Source organism: Rhipicephalus sanguineus, chromosome 4 (assembly GCF_013339695.2).
Source record: "Rhipicephalus sanguineus isolate Rsan-2018 chromosome 4, BIME_Rsan_1.4, whole genome shotgun sequence".
In the NCBI taxonomy this organism is placed as follows: Eukaryota; Metazoa; Arthropoda; class Arachnida; order Ixodida; family Ixodidae; genus Rhipicephalus; species Rhipicephalus sanguineus.
The window spans coordinates 38,574,896-38,580,895 of record NC_051179.1 but is presented as its reverse complement, the minus strand read 5'-3'; positions in this window follow the sequence as shown (position 1 = coordinate 38,580,895).

Below are 6,000 nucleotides of genomic sequence, written 5' to 3'. Positions count from 1 at the left end.
GCGGTGTCAGGTCGGAAAGAATTGTTATAGGTGGGCATGTTAATTACACTACCTCATTTAGTATTATGGCGGTGCCAAATGCCATTCTACTGCGGTGTTAGGGGCAGTAAAGCTTTTGGAACACGTAGGCAGACAGAACAGATGCAGTACTTTTTCTTCGTGGAGGAAGCTCGTGCTAAATGGTTAGGCAGTCACCGAATACAGCAGTGTACAGTTTGTCTGAGCGCGGACATTTTTTTCTGAAATAGCGCTGGTGGCGTTGTTGTTAAAGATTTGTGTTTGTAAGTGCTGCTTTCGATTTGATGGCCCCATTCGCACATTAAACTTCCTGAACGTTGCCCACAAATTATGTAGCTAAAAGAAACGTGTTTGCTTACGCTAGAAATTTTTTGCTTATATCAAGATGCGTAAAATGACAACCACGAAAGAATTGGGATTGGTTTGTTGATGTAGCATACGTCAAATAATACAGTTCAATTATTTTCCCTTAACTTTAGAAGCTGAAATTAACCATGGGCATGGTTCTACTGCGATCGTAACACCTCGTGGATTTCGAATGTATTTCGAGCAAGTACGTTAATATACCATGTTGCAGTAGAGCCATTCCGGAATGTCGCCTTGAGCAGCAATCGCACGTGAGGGCGACGAAGGCATTGTTGAAATTTGTGAAGACAACAGGCTTGCACAAGCGGTGGTACACTAAGTGATCTCGCATACCACGCAAGATTGACTGACTGTGATGTTGTCTACGTGCTCTCTCTCTCTCTCCTTAACGTTGAAAATCCCCATCCTTTCCCCCGTGTATGGTGGCACATCGGTTATTCTGAGCACGTTATCCTCTCTGACTTTCCTTTCTCTCTCCTCTTTTTTTTGTAATAGAGAGAATAGACAGAAAAGAAGTAGAAATGCACAATAGGAAACAATATGATCGCGGTGCGGAGGAAGAATGGCTGCTATTCATGCAGTCAGAAAGATAGAAAATGCTACAACAAAGTGATTAAATACCAGCATCTATCCAACTCGTTTCCGTTGATCAAAACTGTAGCATCGATGTTTCGTGGGGACCCGTCCGTTAATTAGAGTGGTGCTCGAGATTATCAAAAGGAATTTCCATTGTGGTCCATACAGACTACCGTCGCATATGTAGAAGAATGGCAATAACAAGATTCAGCATATTGAGTGGCGGCGACTTCAAAGGGGACAGTGCTCAATTGAAACAGCAGCAATCGGTTTCCTGCGCTCTTCAATATACCTAGCGTTCGTCTAATAACCCGCGCCTACATTATCACGCCTTCCTCTATGGAAAGCCAGTACTTTCCCGAGCCATAAAGCAAAACAAGAGCAATGACTGACTTGTTTTACCGGAACTCGAGTTTTAGTACAGTTTTTTAGCTGCCCAAACGTAAACCTTTACGTACGTACGTAAACCTTTACGTTTGCGCAAACCACTAAGTGGTGGTGATAACTGCATTTAAACTACATTTAATTTAGATAATATTGAATTACGCTGTGGCAAAATCATAAAAGAGGTTTTTAGCGTGTGCAGTATCCCGGTATAAGCGAAGGTGTGTAGCAATACCAGGTTACCGGGCGATGGTGTCGACATCTTCTGACGTTTCGCGCAACCACAATCATGCGCACGTTTGTTTTTGCTTAGTATTCTCGAGAGGAAAAAATGATTAAAAAGGCAACTCATTCGTAATAATGCCGCTGCAAGGCATTTATATTGCGAGTAGAATGCCCGATGTTTCTGCAATAACAATTTTGTGCTCGCCTGGCACACCTTGGCCCCGCTAGATGGCGCCACCTATCCAGCCTGTCAGCGTCTTTAGGCCTCTTACGTTTGTGGATTCGGTATTCTAGGTCGCTCTAGGCTCGGTAATCAGGCTGAAATAAGATGATCGTAAGTGGCGCTCGCGCTTCGGCTTATTTTGACTCGGCGGCTGGAGTCTCCGCGAAGCGGATATCGCGAGTAGCCACGAACGAAGGTGGATTTGCGAGATAGGGCCGTAAACGTAAAGCCTCTCCGGCGAGTACGTTCCGTAAAGGTTCGCGCATGCGCAGATTCCATCCAGTATCCGGTAACACGGTAACGTAAAGAAGTATACGTTACAAGCTAAAACTCCCTTATATTTCTTTTCATACGTTAGTTCTCTTCCACGTCGCCTTTCGTCAGCGACAGAATATTCAGAAAAGCGAGAGCGGGGAACGCTGTTGCCATGCCTACCCATTATACTGACGAAAGAGGGGATAAAGGTCTTAAGATAAAAAGTGGCGATGATATTCTGGAGGACGTTGGAATTCCTTGATCTCGCTACGTCGTCAGAGGCAGGAGCTGCATCTAAAACACCTTACCTGGTCGCACATACTTTGAAGGAGCACTGACACAAAAATTTTGCACCTTGTTTTTTTTGTTGCAATAGATAGCTTATGATCCACCTATCACGGCTGCAAACCTCGTTTGCGCGAGTGCGCGACGGTTATTTATTTAGAGACGTTTTTAGAGCACCCAGTCGCAGTTTCGGTTTCAAAGCACCGAGCTGGGCAGCACTACTTCCGGAGGACGGGTAGCCACAGCTGGCCACGTGAACACGCAAAATTGTGACGTAGTCGACGCGTGAGCGTGAGTGCGGTGGGCGCCGAACCAGGTGAAGTGGCGCCAGCTATGGAGGATTAGAAACAACTAACAAACGCGTAATCTATGTCCTCCGAGCATTCGGAAGCGCCCATCTCGACTCGCTAAGCTTACAGCATCGATTATTTGACTATGGCTCTCAAAAACGGCGCCGAATCGAGACGAATACATTGCTGTCGAAGCTTAAAGACATGAATCTAAAGCAAATGGAAGCATCAGTTCGGAACTTACACGTTACAGAGCGCACGGCGGCCACTTGATAGATTCGAAGTGGACGACAACCGCTTTTGGCAGTGCTGCCATGTTTTTCGGAGGCGCGAATGCCTCGCCGGCGAAGCTTGCCGTGCAAGCTGGACAGCTCTCGCGCGTGCGGTGACGGCCGACGTTCTGCGGCACCGCGCCGTTGCGGCCGGCTTGCCGCTAGCGTGAGCGGGCCATAACATCTGCCGACGGGCACGACGAGCGAACAGCGGAAGAGAACACAACTAGAACACGCCAAGCCGCAGGCACGGAGGAAGAAATGGCAGGTAGCACGGCACAAGCGCAAGGGCACAACCAGCCACCAGCCAACACAAACTCGTGACGTAGGTTTGTTTACACACCCCCCGCGTTGATGTCGGCGTCGCGAAGCGCTCGCATCTCGCGCAGTCGCGCGGCATGCACTTTAAAACTGATTTTAAATATGTTCTAGGCTATATTGGCCCTTGATATTTCGTAGACGTTGTGTACGGCTCCGCATACATCTATTTAACTCATTATCTCGCCTTCGAAATTTTGTGTCAGTGCTCCTTTAATAGAACCTTTGCATATGTATTCCACGTTCGAGTGTTGGGAATGCGCAAAACCAAACGCAATTATCTTAGCACCAAATAAGCGAGTTATATCTTGCCCAGCACTGTGGGGCGATGTTCACGTAATCTTAGAAAGAGGTTCTCATATGCAAAGGTGCGAAAAGTGGGAGGCACGATACAGCTGTTGTGGACTGCGAGAGGAACGTTCTGAACATGGTTGCTCATTTGTACAAGGCATGATAAAAACGATGCCCGTCTGTTATCCTCGCGAAATGAGCCTGCTCTCTGATGTACGAGCAACACTGACGTTGAAAGGAAGGCTAATTATTCGGCCGGAAAAGTGAAAATATCTTGTTATGATCGTCATATGGTTAGAATCCTAGGAACAAAAAGTGCAAAGGCATATTAACCCGCATAGTACAAGACAGGGCGCCACTCCGCGATGTGTTACATGCTTCAACTCACTGGCAGTACATAAGACAACGCGGTCAGTATGAACTGAGCGGGCAGTGTGATAGTGAAAAGATACAACAAAAGTCAAAAGATGTGTACTTTGAGGTCGTGACAGCTGAGAGATTAAATCATGGGAAATTGTTAGCCAGCTTCAGCGGAACTCCAGCTTTGCCAGAAAGCTGGCTGTTTAGGATAGCCAGCTGGATAGTTTACGATAACGTGACAATCTTAGTGCCCTGTATACTCAGGCGATGTGTTACGCTCAACACGAACGCTCCGCAGCCTGGCCCGCACCGGCTTGTAGTGACGCCAGCGCCGCGAAGTTATGGTCGGTATGTTTGCGGCAGCTCACGATAGCTGGAGCTGTCGATAGTGAGCGCACTCTCCTCGCTCGTCAGACACAAACGAAAGGCAAGACAATTCAAGTCAAGCTGCGCTCCAGCTATCGTCAGCCGCCGCAAACACACCGAGAGACACTTCGCGGCGCTGGCGATGCTGTTACAGCGATGTTACAGCGATACTGAAAGTGCTTCAGTAAGTATGATGACCTAGCCAAACGTAATTGATATCTTTAGATGATACCGCTTTTTTGTTATTACGTTCTGTGCAATGCGGAATGCACGAGAAATATGTGCCTGTGCATGCGCGCGGTGTAGCAGGATAGTGCGAATGGGGGTTAGAAATAAAAGAAAAAAGATTAATACCCTACACAAACTATCAACATACAAATAATTATAATACAGCAAAAAAAAATCTGCTTTGTAATTAGGCAACGATGGCGATACCTAAAGCTCGCAGCCTGTTATATCCTGCTGAGCGCCACGTCTCGGTGCAGGAAGCCATGCGTGATCTCAGCTACAGTGCAGAGGGATACAAAGAAAACAGGTGTTTCCCCCGAACAAGAATGAGGCGCATAAGAGATGCAGTAAAAGGCAGCACACCGCCACATCGTGTCTTGCTGCCCACTGCGCTCGGCGGTGAACTAGAGATGGCATATTGCTGCGTTCAGGCGACACCTGGTCACCCCCAAGCGTCCACCGAGCCATGATGTGCGTTGCGTAATATCTAGCTAGCTGAGCCAAGCTATCGCACTTATTAGCTTCCGGTTACTGGTAAAAGTAAAAGAGCGACGACAATTTCAAACACCTTTCTGCACCAATGCAGCGTAGTGTTGTGTAATGTAGAATTATGGGGTTGGATCATTGTGTTTTGTGGAAACATTACCTCGGAAACGTTTCGCTCATACGCTGACGTGCGTGCACGCGCGTGATTTGCGGTTAGATTTGCTGTTTGACTTATACTAATTACTTTTGATATTCTCATGCTTATAAATTCGTTATCCTGTCATATAAGCAAATCCACTATATGCAAGTTCAATAAAGGTAGATGATGAAACAAGAGTGGCTAGTTGAAGAGAAAAAAAAAACTGAATGCACAAAGAGTGTACCGTGCAACAGGAGAACTTGTTCTTATCTGGACGACACATCTTTGTCCTGACAAAGACGAGTCTGCTGGTCAAAACCATGAACAATTGGGTACTACTTCTATTATATTCAATCAATATGAATTTTAATTTCGAAATGCTGGCTTTCAGCTCGAGGCATCTCTTGTACGGCCGCTATTGACCCCTGCATTACAGTCACGTCTATTCTTTGGCGCCTTTTATGCAACCGAACTCATTTTATTGTGTGACCTGATGCTTTGTCAATGCTCCAGTTTGGGTACGTGCCTCCACGGAAAATACAACGGTCTATTCTAATCTGCTACACGACGAATGGGGAATGGCTATAGTTATTCATCGATTACGCACGAGAAAGAAAATGCACGTCTTGTGATATGCCTCCAGTCTCCGTTTCTTCATTATTTTTCTTTCCAAGCAATCTGAAAGAATGAAGAGAGTTCTCGCGAACATTGTCTTATAGAAGAGCCTACCGGCCATTCACGCCTTACTATTAGAGTATATAACACAACCCTACGCTTGCGCAAGACAGCTGCCGCGGATACTATAAGGCGAAAGCCTTATATGCCTCATCGAACGCGACTATTGACCGTTGGTGTCGGCGTCAACACAAGTGATGCAAAAAAATCATCATGTGATGCTCTCTCCATATGACGACATCA